The 22,901-nt window shown below is 44.7% G+C and overlaps 2 protein-coding genes across 2 annotated transcripts in view; one reads left to right on the top strand and one right to left on the bottom strand.

The window, feature by feature from the left end:
* MACROD1 (mono-ADP ribosylhydrolase 1) overlaps window positions 1–22,901 on the top strand; it is a 352,795-nt gene that overhangs the window by 85,583 nt on the left and 244,311 nt on the right. The window lies entirely within an intron of this gene.
* The window catches only part of FLRT1 (fibronectin leucine rich transmembrane protein 1), a 169,137-nt gene that overhangs the window by 35,224 nt on the left and 111,012 nt on the right, over window positions 1–22,901 (bottom strand). Inside the window, exon 2 of the mRNA XM_072983784.2 lies at window positions 4,198–5,117. The gene's annotated coding sequence lies outside the window, so the exon portion shown is untranslated. The remainder of the gene's footprint in view (window positions 1–4,197; window positions 5,118–22,901) is intronic.

Consider the following 22,901-nt stretch of genomic DNA (forward strand, 5'->3'; position numbering starts at 1 on the left):
TGTGTATGAGACAGAGAGAGAGAGAGAAAGAGAGAGAGAGAAGAAGTTAGTTAATAAACTGGTAATCAATGGTGGGAGGGGGCAAGGGGTGGAGTAGACACACTAGCAGTCGATTCATTACAGCACCCGAAAATGAGACAGTGAGATTAATAAGCCTTTGATTTATTGGCGCTTTGAGGCCTCGAGCATTACTCACAGTGTGGCATTGACAGGGCCTCTGTTCCTATCGTGGCCTCTTGAGAGTGGGGGTGGTTTGGGGAGGGGGGGCAGATGCCAGGACCCATCCGAATGAAGCCCTAAATGCCTGGCTTGTCAAGGCATTAATGGCTTTGTTGCAAGCCCCACAGCCATAAAAAGAGTTCCCTCTGGACGGGGTAATTGTTATTGATTATGAAAGCAGATAAATCCAGCAGGAGGCAGAGATGCCGGCTGGCAGAAAAATCCACCACTGGGGTTGGGGAAAGTGGCCTTCCCTTGTGGTTGGCAGAGCGAGTTGACACCGAAGTCCGTGCAGCGATTCCCAGCTCTGTGTGGGGCACAGAGTGTGGCCTGGGATAGGGGGCATTTGAGAGATTCATTCTTTACCAATTCTGGCACAAACGGACGTGATTTGCAACTCCCTGATTAACTTTAGGAGTAGAATGTGTTTAGTCCTCAAATGTCGTGCATCTCCAAACTTTGTGATGCGTGCAAAATGCATTTTAAAATTATGGTTTTTGGATAAATACATACCTATAGGTTAAAGACATAGATAAAAATGTCCTGAAAATATATGCTAAAAAATATGTATTTAAACAGAGATTTACTTATGAATTTTCTTGCACCCAGATGTGGAGACAGCCATGTTAGTGAATGTCTGCAAAACTGACATGGGCCGAAGTAGACTGATCTGCCCATCTGTGCCAGGGAATACGGTGCATTAAAGCACACGGTGTGTAAACAATACTTTTGAATGTGGAAAACATAGGTGCATCTAAACAAGGATAGGGACGTGGTGGCGCTGCGGGCTAAACCGCAGAAGCCTGTGCTGCAGGGTCAGAAGACCAGCAGTTGTAAGATCAAATCCACACGATGGAGTGAGCTCCCGTCGCTTGTCCCAGCTCCCGCCAACCTAGCGGTTCGAAAGCATGCAAATGCAAGTAGATAAATAGGGACCACCCTTGGTGGGAAGGTAACAGCGTTCCGTGTCTAAGTCGCACTGGCCATGTAACCACGGAAGATTGTCGTCGGACAAACGCTGGCTCTATGGCTTGGAAACAGGGATGAGCACCACCCCCTAGAGTCGAACACGACTAGACAAAAATTGTCAAAGGGAACCTTTACCTTTACCTTTAAACAAGGATAGCCTCCTGTTTGTGGAAAGGTATGATGGTGCACTGCTTTTTCTTTTCTTTTCCTTTTTAATGATGCATGTGCCATTCAGATTTTTCATCTTAACAGATGGAAAAAACTTGGACCGATTGTGTGCACTTGGGTGGTGGGGGGTCATATTTCCCCCACTTCCCCCTGTATCTCTGTAATACTTTGAATACTAGAAAGTCTGAGAAATACCGGGATGGATAAATGGTGGCAAGGCCACTGTCACTGAGTTTCTCCGAGTCCAGGAAGAAGCAATTGGAAAACATAAGAGTCTTCTAAATGGGGGGGGGGGCATCAGTTTCCAGTTCTCCCATAAAACTCCCTGAATAAGGCAGAGTGATTGAACAACAGCCATGTCTAGAAGCCCTTTAAGTGAGAATGGCTAGATCTTGGCTCCAGTTGAAGTTATTTTCTCTTCCCACATCCCTTATTCCTTCCTTCTTGCCTCTTTCATTGAAGATGGCAAGTCTATGGGAAACAACTACGTTCTTACCTATATTGGAAGCTGCCATTCCTCCTAGGGGCACCCTGGGACTGTGCAGCTTGCCCAAGGCTACACAGGGTGGCTAGATTCACCGGAGGCCCAGTGGGGAATCAAGCTTCCAACCTCTGGCTCTGGAGTCAGATAGCTAAATCATTGACCTATCCAACCGGCTCTAATAATAATTATGTGCTCTCAAGTCTTGACTTATGGTGATCCTTTCCCAAGATTTTCTAGGTAGAGAATACACATAAGTGGTTTACCATTCCCTTCTGCTGGAGGCACTCAGGGACTGTGCAGCTTGCCCAAGGCCACACAGGCTGGCTCTACTCACAGGAAGCACAGGAGGAAATTGAACTCCCGCCCGCCCGCTCATCAGCCAGATACCGGAACCACTAAGCTATCCAGCCAGCTCAAATAGGATCCGTGTAATAAGTAAATAGACAAAGCGCACACATATAAAAGTGCTGCGCATGAACATGAAGGTGCTATGCAGAACACAGCCTGCCATTTCACAAGCAGAGCAGCTGTGGAAGTTTGCCGTGAACAGATTGTAAGCCAGATTTGTTTTTCAAAAAGTATATCTTCACTAAAAAAAGAACAACAATCTCATCCTGCTCTCTTAGTTCTTAAATCAGTGGAAGGCAGGCTGTTGTGCAGTAAATTGATACAGCAGGTGGGGTGGGTAGAGCTTCCCTTTCATGTGATCGAAAGGAGCTACAGCTTAGAAGGTAAGGCTTGGAATGAAAACTGACACGTTACAAACATTGACCCCCCTTTTCCCTGTTCAAAATGTTAGAAGGATGTTTGGTGGCTGGAAGAAGAGGGGTGGATAAAGATGGCAATGTCATCGTGACTCCGTTTCTCATTTTTTTTCAGTCTTAAGTTTGTTTCGTCCTGCTTCCACATCCGTTTGAGAGTTTTATTTCCAATATGTCGTCATAAAAAAAAAGTACACATTATCGTGGGCATTTCTCCTATTGGAAATTTATAATTTACATACCCCCTTCCTTAACCTGCAGATTTTGGCAATCAGTTTCTGCTAATATATAAAAAACCCCAAAAAGCCCTGGAAACCTGTATCACAAAATTCAGAACCATGGGAAAGGCAAGAACGGTTGAGGTTTAGGTCCCCGCATTGGTTGACGAAGTAGGTAAACCTGCATTAAAATACAAAGCCCTTGGGGTACCTCCCCTTCCCCATTGGAAGAAAGACCAGGGAGAATCTTTGCTGGGGGCTTTGACGTCAAAGGGGGTGCCCTTAAAAGGGAGGCGTATGGGACTGATCTTACAAGATAGCGATTAGTCACTGTTTGGTTGCATGCAACAAGCAAGTTCAGAGGCAGTTCATCTCTTAGTATCCAATTCGGTGGAACAACAACATACCTTGCCGGTGGTCGTTCTATCATCATTATTATCATCATCATCATCCCAGAGCTATCTCATTGGCCACTGCCCAACCCTTGAGTCTGGCTTAGCAGAACTCTTCCATAACATTTCCTGTGACTTCCAATAACAGGCCACATCTTGGGCCGCAAGACCCTAGTAATCAAATTCATGTACAAAAATACTTTTGTGTGTGTGTGTGTGTGTGTCGATGATTTATGGCTAGTTTATATATTATCAGCAGAAACGGAATGGGAAAGCTTTGGCTGGACTGATTGCTTTAAGGCTATTTCAGTATTTCTTCAACATTATCATAATCCCCACTTTTACCACTACAAAGATCATCTTTCTTATAAAGTCATTTTGTTTACTGAACCACCTGCCAAGGTAGTCTTCTCTCTGGCATGCTATCAGTATGCAAAGATGTTGCTCCCCACCCCCACCCCATGGCGGTCAGATTCATACCTGCAGTTTAGACCTGAAATGATAAAAGGCCCACTTCCATATTCCATGGATCCTAAAACTGTCCCTCTGGTACAGTGGCTCCCACTCTTGGGCCCCCAGATATTATTGGACTAAAACTCCCAGAAATCCTGGCCAGGCACAGCTAGTGGTGAAGGCTTTGGAGAGTTTTGGTCCAAGAACATCTGGAGACCCAAGACTGGAAACATCTGCTCTAGTACCATCATGGGTTCTGTGTGACGGTTGCTTCCTATACCCGCTATGCCCCATGCATCTCCAAGGCTTTCAAGGGAACTTTTTACGCAGCTTGCCTTGGCTTGCTATCCATCCTACTCAGTTGTCCTTTTCCTCAGCACTTTCCTGCATCTCTCTCCTGCTGCTTCCCATTCCACACTGTCTCTCTTTAAAGGATGGATTGGATTCACAGAGCTTTGCAGGGCTTGATGGAAGACCATCACACTGCTTTAGGACATAGCTGTGAGTTCAGTGCTTCGATGAATTTTCATTACCTGTCTCTTGGGTTCGGAGAAGTGATCTCGGCAGACGTGAAGGTTCTTCTCCGATGTTTTTAACAGGGCTTTCCTCCTCCTCTTCCTCTTCCTCCTCCTCCTTTTCCCATTGACCTCCTTGAGATCTCGACCCCTCTTGCAAATGGAAAGGAGTTGTTTTACATGCTGCGAGTTCGTGCCGCCTGCTTTTCTACTTCTCTCCTTCCTGCTCGTCAATAAATTCCAGGTGTGTCTTCTGTGCCACCATAGGCCACGCCAAAGGGGCTCAAGAAAATGGCTGTCCTACGGGAAAGGGGCCTCTTTTCCTTCTCAGTGACCCCTCACTCCTTTTCTCCCTCTTTTTCCTTCTTTGCTTTCAAATCCGGTGGTCTGAACATGTGCTGCTTTGCGATCCCAATCCTAGGAGTAAACCGGTGCCTTTCCCTGAATTTGACCATTGGAGATACATCTGGTTCAAAATCAGTCCCAGTTCATCCTTTCAAAGACATTTTTAAAAAGCATCCACACATTTCCTGAGCTTTCTCCAGAAATTTTGAACTCTACATCTAGCCACCCTTCTGCCTACACGCAGAATCACAAATATCCAAGTGGACCTTTGAGAGATCTTCCTTCACAAGCTCACACCGGCCATGTTTCTTTGGGGGTTTCGGCTACGTATGAGTTGCAGCAGCCTCCAGCTTTCTCTCGGCCCACGGAACCGCCTTGTCAAGGGTGGGCGGGCCTGTTGTTTAAGGCAATGAATAGAGTGGCATTTCTTCTCCAAAAGAAAAGAAGAAGAAGAAGGGGAAGCCTCAGCAACGGCCAAGGGATCAAAGTATTTCCTCCATGGGCTGGTAAATCCTCCCAGCAGCACACACGGAATCAGGGCAACACCAAAGTGGCGGTGACAGCAGCGGCGCAGCAGCAGCGGCTTCCAAGATCTGCAAAAGTCATTTTGACAAGGCTGTTAAGAGTCGAAGGGAGAGGCAAAAAGCGAGATAGCTACTCCCCACCACCCAGAAGAGTCTTACCTGCCGGGCTTCCTGCCTACAACCCTCCCAGGCCTGATGGCTCAAAAGCAAGCACTGAGCAACAATACCTCTAGACTGCTGAGCTGCAAAGGACACACTGGATGCCTCTTTTCACAAAAGCCCTTTTGCCCCCAGACACCCACCTACCCGCCGGTGGACACCCTTTAGTTACTCCGGGAGGGCAGCCTTCTCTTTGTTCATTTCCTGCCTTTAGGTATCAAGAGATATGGCGGTCTGATTTTACACATGGCCTGCAGCCAAATGAGGGTGGCAGTACCTGAGGTGGTGGCATATAGGCTGTCAGCTGCAGAGGGAGAGCATTTCACGGTTTCCTGTTCACAAGGAACTGACACACAATAATCCCTGCTGGGTCAATTTCCTGTTAACAGAAATTTCTTTTTTCAGGGCTGGGTTAGAATGTCTCCCTGCTGCCCGATGGGCCCCATTTTAATTTGCAGTGGGAGTTTGCTTCCGTTTCACAAGACGGAGCATTCACAAGTTGCTCTTCCCGAGGTCACGCTGCTCTCTTCTCCCACCCACCCAGTTTTCCGTTTCTCCGTGCCCAAATTGGTCATTGTTCAAAGCCCACTGAGCGTTATTCGCAGTCCTCATTAAGTGGTTTTCTGGGGTTCTTTCCCCTGAGCACTAGTACGTGTGTGCTCGCTCGCACCACGGGCACAGGCTTCTCCAAACTCTCGAGTTTGCACAGCCCTAATGATATCATCATCTTGTGCTGCATTTGCCTATAAAAGACTCCACGCTCGGAGAATGAGTCCTCTATTATTCTAGAGGGAGGAGGGAAGCGAATATGGAGCTGCCATTTTGAGCAGTACCTGCTTTGTCATAACAGGTAGTTATACCCTCAAGGCTATTATAAAAATAAAAGGGAAAGGAAATCAAATTCAGAACCGGCATTTCTCTTAATTTGTTTTCAGGGAAACACACTGATGGATGGCGTTTCATTTCAGTCCATGACAATGCCATTGCCAGGGTGTCTTTTTCACGCAACAACACAGCCTCCCATGCTACGGATGCGCCCTTCAGATTAATTTGGAAGAAGGGAGGAAAGGGATGAGAAAAAGCAAGGAGGGGGAGGGTGGCCAAAGACAAAAGGAGGCTTGGATCCAATCTGGATGGCACAGCAGTAGGCCTTCGGAATGGCCTCCTTTGCCTGGAATTAATTGGAAGCCCCCACTTCCGGACTCCCATTTCCATAACAGAAGAGCTGGCGCTCCTTGCTGCTCCAGACAAAAGCACCAGCCAAGGGAGGGCCTGCTCTTTGCGCCTCCTGTTACATAAGCAGTTGGAAAACTTCAGGCCAATTTGTAGGAACCCCATGCGACTGAGAAGCATGTTCTTTTCAAGGAAAAAAAAAGGAAACCTCTTTACGATGCCTTTAATTACAAGGATTCTGAAGCTGGTTAGCCCTGTGGTGGGCCTTTCACCTTTCCCTCCCTTCCTCCCTCCGTTTCCCTTCCTCCATCCCTTTGGAAATAGTGTAGTCATGTGGCTGACGGGGAGGGGCGTGTTAGACACGACTGACTTCTTGCAGGGATCCTAGAGGATGCTAACTTTTGATTACAGAAAGTGTGTTGCCCCCACGCCGAGCAGGGCGAGGAAGGGAGACGTATAGGCTGAGCCCAGAGGAAGAGTGGAATAATATTACAAAACAGCAGCCTGGCTATGTTTTCCCACTGGATTTCTGCCCCACAATTCTGACCTGTGTTGCCTGTTAGAATGAGGGGAGACTGGACAACAGGACAGCTCTGAATAACATTGAAAAAAGTGGGGAGGGTGGAATGCTTTCCTACAAGATGGATAGAATCCCTAAACGAGTTAGCATGTCTCTCTTCGACATCTCAAATTCATAAGGGTTAGGCAACAAAGCTTAAATATATGTTTCCAAAAAATGTGATGTGCTGCCCAGGGGTCAAGACCAAACTAGATGGAAAGAGTCCCCGTGCAATGATAACCACTACTGACTCTGTTTTTCTAAGTACCCCATCCTTGAACCACATGTGTTAACAGTTTGCCCCAGAGGAACCCTTAGGGACGGAGCTCCTACAATATGGGGATGAATTGTGACATCCCCTTTTGAAGTCATATGCTGGATTGTTTTTGCATCATTATTGGAAACACCCTCATCCTGCACCCCCCCTTGGTGTTCCCTGTGCTGGCACATGCAACCATGTGTTCTCCCCCCCTTTTTTTGGCTGTGGGGGACATTTAGGTTCCACAAGGCTGGGTTACAGTTTGTTGGCCCCTCTACAGGAATGCTGGCACTGACCTGCCGCTTTCTTGGGCTTGTGAAAACCCACAGCTAGCTCCAGAAGAGGATGCCAAGGCCCTTAGGCTCTCAAAGGTGCCATGCAATTGGCCTATGGAACGACACTGAACCTCCAAGTCAAGGCAGGGGCTTGTCGGGCACCAGGAATGATGGAATCAAACCATGAAGGGGGCTAAACCTTTGGGGAGACTCCGTTGGTTTACCCCTGTACCATTCAGGCGTCTTGTTCAACTGCACAGCCAGTGAACTGAACTTTGTGCACGAGGCACCATCAAGACTGCAACAACATTCTGTCAGTTGACCACTCTACTGGGAGCCAATCCCTGCACATCAGGATCATAAGCTTCGGACTGTGCTTTTTCTTCTTGTGCTTTTTCCTCTTCCTGTAAGCAACGTTCTCCAGCATGAAGATAAAAAGCACTCCTTTCAACTCCTTGACTGCTGCTGCTGGTGCTGCTGTGAATGCTGAATATTCTGGACCCTGCATTTGCTTCTAGTCTCCTAATGGTTGCCCCATCCGAAGAAGAGCCGGGACCTTGTTTTCCTCCACCTGTGCTCAATTCCAAAGCCTGACACTCCTTAGTCTCAATTAGCATGCTTTGATTAAAGAGACAGCATGGTGTCACAGTTAAAAGTGCTAGACTAGGGCTTGGAAAATTGAGGTTCAGGTTCTCAGTCAACTGTGAAAACTCAACAGGTGTCCTTTGGCCAATTTCTCTCTCCCTCTCTCTCTCTCTCTCACACACAGCATGAGCTATCTTGATATGGATGTTGTTGTAAAGATAAAAGTGGGGAAAGGGAAGATAGCAGTCTATGCTGTCTTGAACCTTTTGGACGAAATAAATGTAAACTAGCATCAATAAACACAGGACAGTCCCGAGTTGGAAAGCGAGTGGAGCGCTTCATGAAGTGCTCGACAGTGGTCTCTGTTTGGAAACAGGTTTGTGTCTAGCTTGGCTCACTTGCGCCGATCATCAGGGCCTGCTCTCAGTTTGCACAGCAGACTGCTCCCTCTTTGGCAGGCCTAGGGAGGCACTTTCAAAGCACACTCCCTTACTAGTTTATAGCCAGAACTCTGAGCTGCTTAAGGAGAAGAGGAAGGGCCATCACACGAGGGTCCCGAGGAACAAATGGGCAGCATAATTCCTTCCTTCCCATGGGATTAAATATGGAAATGTATGTATAAAAATAAAAGTCTGCCTGTGTGTTTATGTATGAATCTGCTTCTCCTTTGCTGAGCTTAGAGACTTGGCTTAATTCTCCTTCTTTGATGTTATGATTGGAGCTTTCTTCTCATTTAATAGCAAAGAAATATAGAGGTGCTTTGAATGCTCTCTTGAGTCAGCACACTGCTAAATACCCTACCAAATTCTCATAATTCCTTCTGAGGCAAGATGGAGGGACCTTGGCATAGTTCTCTCTTTCTTTTCTTTTTTTTTAAGATGGGAGGATTTGTGAGGTTCCAAACAGCAGTGTAGTAGGATCAGAGACCCAATATCCTATCGTTAGTCTGTACTGTTGACTCAGTAGCCAAATGGTACAGTCAACATTCTATGTAAATTTCAATGAGTCAATGGTCTACTCTGGTTGAAATTAGCACTAGAATATTGGATGATGTCCGCTATTTGTTCTCTTTTGTAATACCTAAGGCATGACTAAGTTACAGTATGATCAGGGTGGATGAAAATCAATATTATTTTTCAAAAAAGAAATTTAAATCATGATTTAAACTTAATTTTAAAAATTTAAAGAGTAAAAAATAATAATCAATTTTTTAAACATGTAAATTATGATTTAAATCAGTTTGATTTAAATCAAATCCACCCTGATGATTACTGTAATATAATAAGGGATAGTTTCACCTTTTTAAAGTGTATAATTTTACCTGCTTTAGTTACTTTTATAGTTACAGGAGGAGATCGCACTGCTTTGTTGTGTTTTGTACCGTAGGCCAATGGCTTGTAACATTCTGATTTATTTGTTTGTTTGTTTGGAAGCAAAGAGTTACTTTGGGGGAAGATTGTAACATAATGAATACTTGGTTTTGGAGACCTTTGAATGATAACTCTAACTAATTACATTATGTTGCAAGATGTGGTTGGAACCAGTACGTTCCCGAGTTGATAAGTATTCTTCTTGTTCACTGGGGTTTGGATATTCTTATGTGAACATTTCCTGGGCCTGGTAAACATCTCCCCCCTCCCCGCCCCAAGATATTGCTGGATCCCAGGGGATCCCATAGTAGCACTTATGCTGTCTTAGCCCAATAGGAGTTGCAGCCCATCTCCCCTTGGAAGTGGAACAAACAGGACGGGAATCTGGGTGAAGTGGGCATCGTTCCCTCCTTTCTCCTCTCTCTCTCTGTCTCTCTCTCTCTGTTGCTTCATAATAGCACATATTATCACATTTTTCCACTGCCATTTATCCAGAGAATGCAAAAATGCAGAAAGAGCCTAACAACAACCCCCATTATTTGGGTCTGGGCAAGGATTTTACTCCTGAGCTGGCTCTTGGCGTATCATTTCAAGCAAAATTAAGGGAAACAGCCGTAGCTAAACCCATCTCTTTTCCCAGCCTTGTGCACAAATTAGATGTGTGCGCGCGCGTGTGTGTGCTAACTTGCCGCCAAAACGGTTGTAAGCAGGAGTTCTGTTAATTATGAATGGGCAACAAGAGCTTCCCTGTTGTTTGTAAATTAGCTCCGGCTTCCCCTCTGCCCTTCTGTCTTCTTTCTTTTTTCTAAATTTATGCTTCTTGGAAATTAGGTTTCTCAGAGGGTGGGCTGGGGGAAAACATAACGCTTTCCGTCGAGACATCTTGGAAGGAGAGAGGCCGTATCCAAGAACAGGTAAAGAGTGACAATCTAGAAGTTACTTAACCTCTGTCTTTAAGAAAAGGTGGCCCTGGGCCAGTGCCAGCTTGGCAGGGCGGGAGGAGGGCAGGGCATAAGACCCATTTCTGGGAAGAATCCAGCAAATCCGGCTCAGGATGGGAGACCTTCCTAGGGAAACTCTCCCCCCAAAAGTGGAAATGTGTTTTTTTAAATTGTTCATCCCCGTTAATAAGCTATTGCAGTGCTCTTAATCTAAAATAAACTTGTCACATTGCTCATTAGCATGATGTTGCTAATGTGTTACTTTCCTTTATTGCTTTAAAACAAAAGCATAAGATGCATTCAAAAATGTATGGGCCCCGCAACTCCGCTTAATGCGACGACTGGTTCGGCTGTTACAGAACAATTCCACACATCCAGAAAACAAGTCTGGATGTGGGGAAAGGGGTGTCAGACTGGGGCCTGGCAGGCAGTGGCCAGCGGCCAGTTCTGCCACAGGAAAGGCAAGAATCAGAAAAAGCGGATCTTATCTGTTCCAAACCTTTCTCCCTTTTTTGGAAGGAGGGGGGAGGAAAATGGGTTCAACGTGAGGGACATATACAAGATGCGCTCCCTTGTGGTTTTTTGTTTGCAAAAAGCTGATTTACATGATTCTGCACCTTCCGGAAACTGATGCAGTTGAGAGCTAGATATATCTGAGCCTCAATGCATTGTGTGCGAGAAAGAAAAATAGACACAAAAATGTGTATTTCCAAAAAGGAGACATCACGTTTTAGTCAGTGAGGTCATGCATCCCATAATCTATACAATCGTGTATGCTTTTCAAAAATGTAAATGAAAATACATGCAGTTTCTCCCCCCCTCTCCTTTAGATACATATATATGGAATCAACTTGGAGATAAGAAATGGAAACATTTCTTATCTCCAAATAAATTGTTTATGGAAATGTACGGATCTGACAACATTTTCCAGAATCCCTAGCCAGTCCTGTCACTGGAGTGATGTAATGTAGAAGTTACAGAAAACAACTTTTCAACGCTCTTCATTTGTCTGTCCTTGAAGGCATCGTGGTCTGCTCCAGAGTGTTGTATGCCTGTGCCATTCTTATTTATCTCTTCTATATGTTTCCCAGCTGGGGGTTGTGACCCTCAAGGGGTGTGTGTTACAAAATGTGTTCTGGGGTGGGGTCACAGGTGTGTCGTAGCCCTTGTGATAGAACTTCTTCCTTGACCTTTTGGAGCCAGATATTAAAGTTAATGCGTATGTTTGTTTATTTATTTATTTATTTATTTATTTATTTATTTATTTATTTATTTATTTATTTATTTATTTATTTATTTATTTATTTATTTATTTATTTAATATCCAGCCTATCTAGTCGATAGACCACTCTAGGCGGCTTGCAGCAAGGGATACAACAAGGGATACAACAAGGGATACAACATGAGAAAGAGACCCTTTGTAGGAAGAGAGAAGCCTCTACTTTCTGAGAAAAGATGACTTTGCCCCATTAAAAATGCCTTTTGTGTGTGTGTGTGTGTGTGTGTGTGTGTGTGTGTGTGTGTGTGTTGCAGGTATTGTAAAAGGGGGTTGCAACTCAAAAAGGGTTGGGAACCACTGTTCTCTAGACCAGTGGTTCTTAACCTTTGTTACTCGGATGCTTTTGAACTGCAACTCCCAGAAACCCCAGCTAGCAGAGCTGATGGTGAAGGCTTCTGGGAGTTGCAGTCCAAAACTCCTGAGTAACCCAAGGTTAAGAACCAGTGCTCTAGACCAACGAATTAGCGCCTCCATGGCCAAAGGCAGTATACCTTGGAATATGAGATGCTAAATACAGATCTCAGAAGGGAAGGAAACGTTTGATGGATCATTGGCTCATTAGTCCAATCCAGCACAGCAATCTTTGGCTTCTCCATCTGACCCAGCCTGTTTTGTTTCCATTCACAGATTCAACAACACCAACACCACCACCACCTCTCTCCCTCCTTCGAGCTAAACAGATCGAGGTTGTTTAAATGGCGATGGTGCTCATTTTAGGTCCCTGGCAGCCGCTAGGTTGTTTTCAACCCTTCTTAATAGGAGAAGAAAGCTGTTAAAAATAATGGAGTCATTCCGGCCTTCTTTGAATGGCGTGAGGAGAGCAAATAAAAGGAAGGAGGGGCTGAGGGGGGTGGGTGGGGATGATTTACCCTCTTTCAGCATACAAGAATAGAGGTCATTCCACAACATTGATAAACAGCAGGTTTAAGTTGAGCAGAAGGAAGCATAAGCATCAGAGATCTGTGTCGCATCTTACAGACTAACATACTGATTTTGACCTAACTTTTGGTCGGATTCGGCAGCAATTCATTGGGCAGGTGAAGTGTCAAGGGAGAGTTGGTAGGCAGCACACATATCCTCAGGCAGCAGGTTTGTTGTGAAAAACAGTGAATGTATTCAGACGTTCTAGGTGTATCTACAACGAGCCTGAAAGGGCAAGTTCTTCAAGTGTGATTGTATCAAGGACTTCTTGCAGAGAGTGTATGCAGATGTATAAGTAGGTGTGTGTGTATGTGCAGTTAAACATCTACATGCACGAAGACACATGTGTGCATGCTGCAAATTGAATATTCATACTAAAAACTGAGGTTGTCTTCCAAGCTTGAAATAGCACAGAGCCTTCTCTGTCGCTGCTCCCAGACTCTGGAACTCCCTGCCACTGGAGGCCACATTGAACCCATCTTGGCTGTCCTTCTGCGAGCAGGCAAACACCTTTCTCTTGAGGCAAGCTTTGCCTCCCTGACTCATGGGGTTTTTAAATGGAATGTTGTGCCTTACTGCTTTGAATGTGTCTTTCTATTGCTTTTGTTTACAGTTTCTTAGAGAGGCGTTTGTTTGACCTTTTTTTAGTATTTTTATACTTATTGTTTTTAGCTCTTTTTAGCTCATTAACGATTGCCTTTTAATGATGTAAGCCGCTTTTTAAGGGAGAAAGGTGGGGGTAAAATGTTTTAAATAAATAAATAAAATAATTGTAACTCTGAACCTGTGGTTCTGTAGCTTCTAGTACCTTTCTGACGTCTAGCTCTTTTGGTCTGTAATGTTCATTAAATTCATTTCAGAATGAATACAGAATGACACAACTCAACCAGTCCTGTATTCATTACCCTTTTAGCACCATCATCTTTTACCAATTTTTTTCCCAGAGTGCAATCCAGGGTTGGGGGCAGGGGAAAAGCAAATTTTGCAGTGAGAATGGAACACCTAATGCCTTGCCTGTGGTGCATGGTTAATTTGCAGGTATAGAATTCAACACAAACACAGAATTTCACACCTCTTAGTTTGTGGCCTAAATCGACTCTACCCCAAGGTGCAAGGCGTTGGGCCACAGAAAGCCAGCCCAGCTTGCCTTTAAAATCCAAGCGCTGCCAAGATTTTCAGCCTGGTGATTAAACTCTCTCTCTCACTCCCCCAGAGAGCCAGGGCGGCAATAAATCCACATTGTGCCACTGCAGCAAACAGCTTGGGATAATTGCATTGGTGAAATAAAGCGAGGTGTTGCGTCTTTGGATGTCCTGACCCCTCCTTTCCCTTTCCATCCCTCTCCCCTCAAAACCCCCTGGGATGTGGCCTTGCATGTTGTCATTGACAGACAAAACACAAATCTCATTGAGAATTTCTTCCTCTTTTTCTGGTACTTAGGAAGAAAGAAGTGTGTGCTTGGCGAAGGTAAGGTTCTGCATCTGGTGCTGAGGCGTCTTCACCTGATAGATAGAAAGGATGTGGAAGGTCATCTTGTCTAGGGCCAAATGTCAGCAGTTATTGGTGCTCATGAGTTACGTATTGAACTCCATTCAGATCAGGTTGTGCACCCACCCTCTTCTAGTGTCTTTGGCTTCTGTGAAAAGGTTATTCTTCCCAGCGCAGCAGAGCTTCACAACCAACCCGTTGCCCGCTGGCATAACTAAATCCACTCTCTCACTTCCAAACTTTCTAGTAATCATCATCCTTCTCCAATGGAAATGCTGCTCACTTCCTGGATTTCCCAGTTTTCAAACATACACAGACTCCCTCTCTCAATTCCTCCCTCCCTCCCTCCTCTGCTGTGTAAATACAGGAGATTCGTAGGATACTGCCATTCGGCACCCATTATGTGCTTTTGTACAATGTGACCGAAAACAGGACCATCAGAAGTGCTATTGTTAGGGACAAAAACTCACAGTTTCAAAATAAATAAATAGATTTTTTTTTCATATAAAATTCCTTGCAGGAGACTGATATCAACTGAAACGACAATCCTTTGCAGAATAACAAAGTTTGCCATGTTGATGGATATATATCGGGGCATAGATTCCTCCCATTACTGTTCAACAGCCCATTTTAATGCACACAGATGGATTTTTCACCTTATGCTTCTGTCCCACAAGTTTTGATTGGGGGGAGCAAATATAAAGGCCCAGAGGTTGAGTTTTATTCCGAGCCATCAAATTGCCTCTGACTTACGGCACTGCTATGAAGGAGTGATCTCCAAAATTCAGCTTTCACAAACTGAAGGCCATGGCTTCCTTTATTGAGCTAATCCATGTTATATTTAGTCTTCCTCTTTTCCCACTCCCTTAAACTTTTCCTAGCATTGGTATATTTTCCCACAAGTCTTGTCTTCTCCTGATGTGCCCAAATTACCACAGCCCCAGTTTCTTTTATGCCTCTAGAGAGAGGTGTGGGTGTTTTTTTTTTTTGCCTCTAGGCTCAAATTTTTTGTCTTTCTGATGGTCCAAGGTATTCTTAAAGCTCTCCTCCTAGGGCTTATTTCAAACAAATCACTTTTTTCCCCTATCAGCTTTTTTAACTGTTCCGCTTTTCTACTTCTTAAATGCTGGGTAGAAATGTGGGAGGGTTTTTCTAATTTTTTTCTGCTAATTTTATTTTATAGTCTCCTATCAAATAATTTCTCTTCTCTCCCCCCTTTTTCTCTTCCTTCAGGCAGGCTTTCCCTGAGCGACTGGCTGCCTGACTGGGGTGTTTAAATGGATTGTTGTACCTTCCTGCTTTGAATGTGTTTTGGTGTTGCTTTTAGTATTATGTTTATTTGATCCTCTTTAGTATTTCTCTACTCAGTGTTGTTAGCTTTAAATACTGTCTTTCAGTGATGTAAACCACCTTGGATCCTTTTAAAGGAGAAAGGCAGGGCAAAAATATTTTAAAGGAAGGAATAAATGATTTTTTTCAAATGCATTGCAGTCACCCCCTTTACCCTAAAAAAAATGTGTTTTCTCAAGACTGGACTTCCAGCTGACTCCAGCTTAGTTTCTTCTTGGATTATTCTACATTTCTGCTTTAAGGGACTTCCTTAGGGTCCATATTATCTTACTGCCCCACTCTGTAAAAAACAAACCCATCTTCCGCTTCTAAGGAAGAAGGTGTCTATTGTCACTGTCTGGCCGCGATTGCATTCCATGGCAGACTATTATGCATGGATAAGCATAATACCTTTTTGGTAATCATATTCCTGCTATAAATGTTTAAGCGCAGATAACTTGTCAAAGCTCCAGCAACCATTTAGCACTGTTCAGACTATATTGTCTAACTGAGGCAGAGTCTGTAATTTAGCACCAGATTTGGGTAGAACAGAGCCTTTTCCTTTCTCGGTGAAAAATTACGGCTGTGCCCCCAAGGGCATGCGCTAGTCCTCTAACCCATCTGACTTCCTTACATGCAGACACCATTAAATTGTGAACTCTGTGCAAAGAGGGACAGGAATTATATATATATACATGTGTGTGTGTGCAAAATGAGATCAAGATACTTAAGAAGTTAAATAAAACATTGGGTTTTATCACCTTGTGTGTTGCTGGGCAAGTTTCCAGCAGCTGTGGTTGGAAGACGGAGAGAAGGGGAATGTAGAGGGAAGGCGTGACTGTCAAAATGCAAATGACAAGCCAGATCTTAACAGCTGGAATAATTTATTTTAATGCCTTTGTGGGCATTGTTTCCCATTGTGCTTTCCCCTTCCTCCCCCCCCCCCATTAAGCCTGGCCCAGGCAGAGCCTCTGCCATCACATACGAATCATGCCCCAGCAGCTAAGGGGAGGGCCTTTGCTGGACAAGCCCGTGATGATGTTGCCATTGTCGTGGGTCATTGTAGAGGCCGACTGGGAAAGGGAGAGATTTTCAGAGGGGTATATTCACAGGGTGGCGGGTAATGGGGTCAGTCCTGGTGGGAAGGAAACCAATAGATCCACGGACTGCTTGCAAACGGCCAGACTGGGGTCTGTAAGACCCTCTCTCTTCCCTTTTAGCACCAGGGCCAGGTGCAGCCAAGATAAGGACTAGGCTATCACCATGCAGTACCATGCAGGCTGGGGTAATTCTGGAAGCTGTGCTCTAAGCCTCTCCACCACCACCACCACCACCCTCAGTATTTCCAATCTCTGGTCAATTTCTTCTGCCTCACCATACCTATCCATCTGTTGCTTTGTGATTTAATTCTCTTTTTCTAAAAAAGGAAAGAATAACTACTTTTTTTAAAAAATGAAAAGAAACTTGCAATGGCACACATGAATGGCAGAGATAAACTCCCCACCCCACCCCAATCACCAACAGGTATGACTGGAGATAATTTCCTGCATGTGCATACACCTTTGGGGGGGGGGGGGCTGAAAAGCAGCCTGAATGAGGTCTGGTTGCGCTCATCCATCCGGTAAATGTGAGTCCAGTTCCGCTACAAAAAAATAGGCCTGTCCCCTAACTTAGGGACGTGGTGGCGCTGTGGGCTAAACCGCAGAAGCCTGTGCTGCAGGGTCAGAAGGCCAAGCAGTCATAAGATCGAATCCACGCGATGGAGTGAGCGCCCGTCGCTTGTCCCAGCTCCCGCCAACCTAGCGGTTCGAAAGCATGCAAATGTGAGTAGATAAATAGGGACCACCTTGGTGGGAAGGTCACAGCGTTCCGTGTCTAAGTCGCACTGGCCATGTGACCACGGAAGATTGTCTTCCGACAAATGCTAGCTCTATGGCTTGGAAACGGGGATGAGCACCGCCCCTTAGAGTCGAACACGACTGGACAAAAAATTGTCAAGGGGAACCTTTACCTTTACCTTACCCCTAACTTAACACCATGGTATGGGACATAATCTAGGGAGAAATTCTCTTGCCCTAGCCCAGAAATATTGGAAGCTGTTTATACTGTCCATTTATAAGTCCATCTAGTATTCCCAATTTTCTGGCTGATAGTTGTGGCTGGCCAGGGTTCCAGGCGAGATTTTTCTCTCTTAGCCCTGGAACCCCAAAGAAGGTGTTGGCTGAAATCCTATTATGCAGTTCCGCAAATGATGTAACTTTTAGACACAAATTGCCCTAAGTGAAGACATGTCCACAGACATTATTGGCTGTATGCTGAGTCACATGACTCAGTGTGCGACAGACGGTGCCTACAGAGGTTTCTTAAGTTAGGGCAGTTCACATCTAAAAGTTGCAACGTTTGCATAACTGCTCCACGGGAGTTCAGCCATTGTTTTAGCCGTGGCCTGGCTCAGACTGGGAGCCTGTAGGAGAACTTGGGTTTGCTTCTCCTTAGCCGTCCTGGAAAGGAATTCAGGCCATTGCAAATGGGGGTCTTCAGCTGTTGGGTCTCGACCCATAGCTGGGTTGCAGCCCGACCCAAAGCTAAGCTGTGTCAGAGGCAGGACCAGCTCTCCTCTTTTGACAGAAAGAGGCGGTCATCTCGAATGCCAGGTCCCGGGAGGCAGAGTGGGGAGGAAATGTTCACAGTTTGCCAGCCTGCTGCCTTCAGGTGTGGTGGAAGAGGTTCTCCTCTTGTGAAGTTAAAGGAGTATTTCAGTTGCTAATCCAGCCAGGTTTTACAAGTGGGATGGAAAAACAGTATTAGCCGGCAAAATGCTTTGGGTTGGGCCTGGCTAGTGGCTTTGGCCACCATCCATATGATTAAAAATAAAATAAAAATAAAATAAAAAGGTTTCATAATGTGTGACTGGGACCGAGGAGTCCCAGGCTGGAAGAGACTGAGGACTACACACATGTATGTCGTCTGTTTACCACATTCCAGAGTTGTTTGGTAACCACCGTAACCATCATCTGAAGCTGGACGTATCCATATTAGTTGGGATGTTTGTTAACAGTTCTAAGGAAAAACAGTTGACAGTGCAAGTGGGTATATTTGTTTTTACGTAACCGCTATGGAGAGGATTGTGGGACACTGTGCATGTAGAAAAGTAGTGCAGCAGGAGAACGAGACTCTTGACGACCCAGTTTTCTACTTGCAGGGAGTGGTTTTGTTTTAATAGTATTATAAAAAGTTATTCCCAGCTAGTTGCCTGAATTGAGTTAAACCCCTTCTGTGCTGCCGGAGACTCCAGCATGTTGTTCTGCTGTGTGTCTAGATTCAAACTACACTAGAAGGGAAGAGAGAACTTCAAAGCATCAAAGGTTGAGTAAGGCCCTCTGCAACCCCCAGAATCAGCCAGCCAACCAGGCAAAGGATCACATCACCTGGGGGATTCTGGGAGTTGTAGTCCAGCTGCTGCCCTCCCCCTGGCTTTTCCAAGTTCTGCAAAATATCAACATCCTGACCTGTAATGAAGTGAATGTTGTTATATAAGTGTGTATTTTTGCCACATATCTTAAAGAGGAGAGGGAGAGAGTTGCAGAGCAGAAGTCCAGCCTCCTGCTTCGCTCCTCTCCAGCTTTCAGCCTATGCTTCCTCCAGAAGTAATGAGCATACATCCGACCGAAAGGAAGACACAATCAGAACAGACAAGGCCTCAGCTGGACCCCTTTGGGCCCTTTTCTCCCCCAGTCAGCAGTGAGCTGTCGGCCTGGTCAAAACCCCACTGACCTCCACAGAGCCTCCACTCTCGCCCACACGCTTGTCTGGAGGCTGCTGGGAACATTTCTGCAGACTTCCGTTCCTTCTCCCCGTGTCACCCTGCATCTCACTTTCCCTTTTGGTCTCCTTGCCTTTTGCCCTCTTGTTGGTTCCAAACGTTACTCTGTACTCCTCGAGAGGACCTAAATGGCTCCCGTTTATTTCCCAAAGGCCACAAAATGGACCTGTCCTTTTATCTCCAACGTGAACGCTTCCTCTGGATGCTTCTCTCTACCTCACAGTCCCATCCCAGAGGTCTGGAAGTGGCTGATCTGTCGCTTCCGCAAAATCAAGTTGTAAGGATCATTATCGCTTCATGCTGCAGAGAAGGAAGGGGATAATTTTCTTTTTAGTCCCCGCATGGAGAAAGCTAAGACATCAGGGAATGGGTTGCACTGCCAGAAGGAAATGGCACAGATTCAGATTCAGTGTAATCTTAGTTTTGAATTTGATTTGGAAGGCATGAGTATTTGCAGATGCTGCTTTGGAAATTTGAGGGCACTTTTTTAAAAAAGCATTACTCTTACTGATTAATTTTAAGGCAAGTTGTGGTGTCGAACTCAGTACATAAATTAAACTCTCTTTTTGCCAGACAGTTTGTATGGTGTGGAGAAATTGGGAAGAAATGAGCCACAAATTTATCCAACTGCTGGACAGTGCAGTGATTAGGTTTCTGAGGTTGGGAGTTTGATTCCTCACTGTGGCTCTCTGATAGGGTCCATGATCTATGGAGGGTCCCTCCCTCCCAGCTCGGCAGTTCTGAGATGAGGATGATAATGAAGTGGGGACAGTACTGTATTGTTTAACCTAGGAAAGAGGGTGATTTGAAGGACCGAGTGGGAACTTTTGCACCTTGCCTTCCTCAAGAAGAGAGATGGCTAGGAGGAATGATCCCAGGACCCATTTTAAAGGAACTGCATGATAGCCCTCTTGTTTATTTTGGGGAACATGGAATTTCAAAGTATTATTTGATGTGTGGATCCATTGGAGTAAAAGATATCTGTGTGGTCCAAACAAAATTAAATCCAAATGGAAAAATAGGGAATACCCTTATAGACCACTAAAAATCACAGCACAATAAACCAAGCTTTTGTGGATAAAACACCACTTCATCAATTTATTTATTTATTTATTTATTTATTTATTTATTTATTTATTTATTTATTTATTTATTTATTTATTTATTTATTATTATCAATTATTATTATGTGAATTTCGTTGTATGTGTATATACTTACAATGACAATAAATTATTATTATTATTATTATTATCAAGATTGTACCAGTGTGAAAAACTTAAAAGTCCAAAACTTAAAAGTCCAAAGGTACATGGCAAGACTTTTTTTTGCCAGGAAAGTTGCTCTTAGATGCTCTCTGATGGACTTAACACCTAAGAACAACTTTCCGGGCAAAATATATATATAAGTTCTTCACACTGGTACAATCCCAATGAAATGGTGTTTAAACCACAAAAGGTCCGTTTATCATGTGATGATTTTTCGGTGATCTATAAAGGTATCACCTATTTTTGCATTTGGATTTGATGTGTAGAGTATGCCTCTTCTTGTCTGAGGGTAGAGAAATGTGAGTTGGGGGGGGGTAGAAGGGCCATTAAGGAAACAATTCATTATCCTGAAGACAGTGGAAAGGGATGATTGGCAATGGAGGTGATGTGACATCACCTCTATTGTAAGGCATATAGAAGGCCAGAGAGAGAGAGAGAGAGATGTTTGTTGAAACCTAGCAAGGAGAGCTGTTTTGGGTGGCTGTGGCTTTGGGTGCATTAAGCACTGTTGAGCAATGCTCCCTAAAAAAGCACAGCCATAGACTGGGGCTGTATATGTGTGCCCGGGAGCAGAAAGAAATGGTCCAGATTGTGCTCAGTAAGTTCTCTCACCTTTCACACCTTCCTTTGATCTCCCCATCTCAAGGTGGAAAAGGGCAGAGGAGTAGAGAGAGACTATCAGAGGAGCAGACCAGGGCAGCGAAGCCGCTCTGTGGCAGGCCGTGGCATATGGCGTGGTGATTAGAGTGTAGGACACAAACTCACTTATATGTCTTTACACATTCTCTCAGCCCACCTTATTGAGCTGTTCAGAGAAAGGTGGTGGTGTTGGAACTGGAGAGAGAACCATCCACACTGCACTGAACTCCCAGGAGAATAAAAAAATTAATAAACACTATTAAACACCACATAACTGCAATATTGGAAACAAATGAAATCAGAACAAATGTTCATAATGATGCTAGCACATTCAAGCTGAGTGAACATATAATGATTATAAAAGACTATCCATATCTAATGTTTTGGCTAAACATTAGAAGAAATATTTTGACAATAATAACAATTTGTATGGAACCAGCCTTAAAATGCACTTTTCTGGATGCAGATTTCCCTCGTGTGTGTACATTTTTGTATTTTTTAAAGCTGAGAGATGCATCATAAATTCCAGAAAAATGTGGATACTGAAAGATAAATGTATTGTTTCGCACATACTAGCTCATGAATTCTGAACATTCTGAAGTTTGCTTACAGATGGAAAACAGACAAAATCCCCAGCGTTCATGCCCACATGTCACCAGTGGGTCAGGTGACTCAGGAAAAAAAAAAGACCAATGGGCTTTCATTTCCCACATAAATACCTGCTTTTCTAGTTGAAGCAACGTCTGTCTGAATTCATTTACCTGGCCTGTACCTGCCTGGCCTTGCCCTCTTGTCTGCTGTGTTGCGGCTTGCTGCCCAAGTATTTCTTGTCTCTGTCTTTTGCCCTCCTTCTTTGGGCATCTTTCCCAGTGGAGATGAAAACATGATTTCCTTCTGATTTTCAAGTGTTGAGTCTATCAGGAAGCTATCCCATGATAGCTTCACAGCGCGCAATACCTGGCATTAGATTCACCATCCTTTAAGAGGATGCCCCTACTTCACATATCAGCTCTGCTGCTAGATAGTGTTCATTTTGGCAGAGCTGATAAAGCTTTTTTTTTTTTAATTGCATTTTGCAGAATATCCCAGTGACCGTGTTGGTTGTTGATTCAAGCAGTTCTAGACACACACACCCCAAAGTAACTTTTTAATGCTCTCCTTTAGGAGGTGAGTGGTCTTCTAATCGCTGCTTCGTCATGAAACTGACCGGGCAGCTCCATGGGCCACATCTTCTCAGTCTCTCAGCAACCTCTGTGCAAGAGTCAGGTGGCAAACATGGTAAATCTGGGGCCACTGGTAAAGCTGGAGTTTAGACCAGGTGGGCTAGAAAAAGATCCATGCAGTGGCCATGACTGAGAGTCGGCAAAAGGAGGGAAAGCGGGAGTGCTTCGTCAAAGCCAGCCGGTGAAGGTTGATCTCCAAAGGAGGAGGAACCTCACCTGTACCTGCACACCCCATGGATGAAGTTACTCAGACAGACAAGAGGCTGTCCGAGGCTGGCTTTGACAGTGCCTGGTGCACCTGGGTCGGCTGTTGGCAGGGGATCTCAGCTGATGGAAGGCTCCAGAGGGAGGATAATGCAGCCTAGGTGGTACACAGAGCGCAGTCGGCCACACTTACAGGTAAAACAGGGCCTGCAGCAGCAGTTGTTTGGACTGTAATTCTCTAAGCGGCAGTGTTAGATATGGGATTCTGGGAAACTGAGTCCAAAACAATAACTTTTCCCATCTTTGTAAAGCAGACGATGTGTTGTTGTTATGTGCTGCCAAGTCGCTTCCAGCTTAGGC

The sequence above is a fragment of the Pogona vitticeps genome, chromosome 15 (assembly GCF_051106095.1).
Source record: "Pogona vitticeps strain Pit_001003342236 chromosome 15, PviZW2.1, whole genome shotgun sequence".
NCBI lineage: Eukaryota > Metazoa > Chordata > Lepidosauria > Squamata > Agamidae > Pogona > Pogona vitticeps.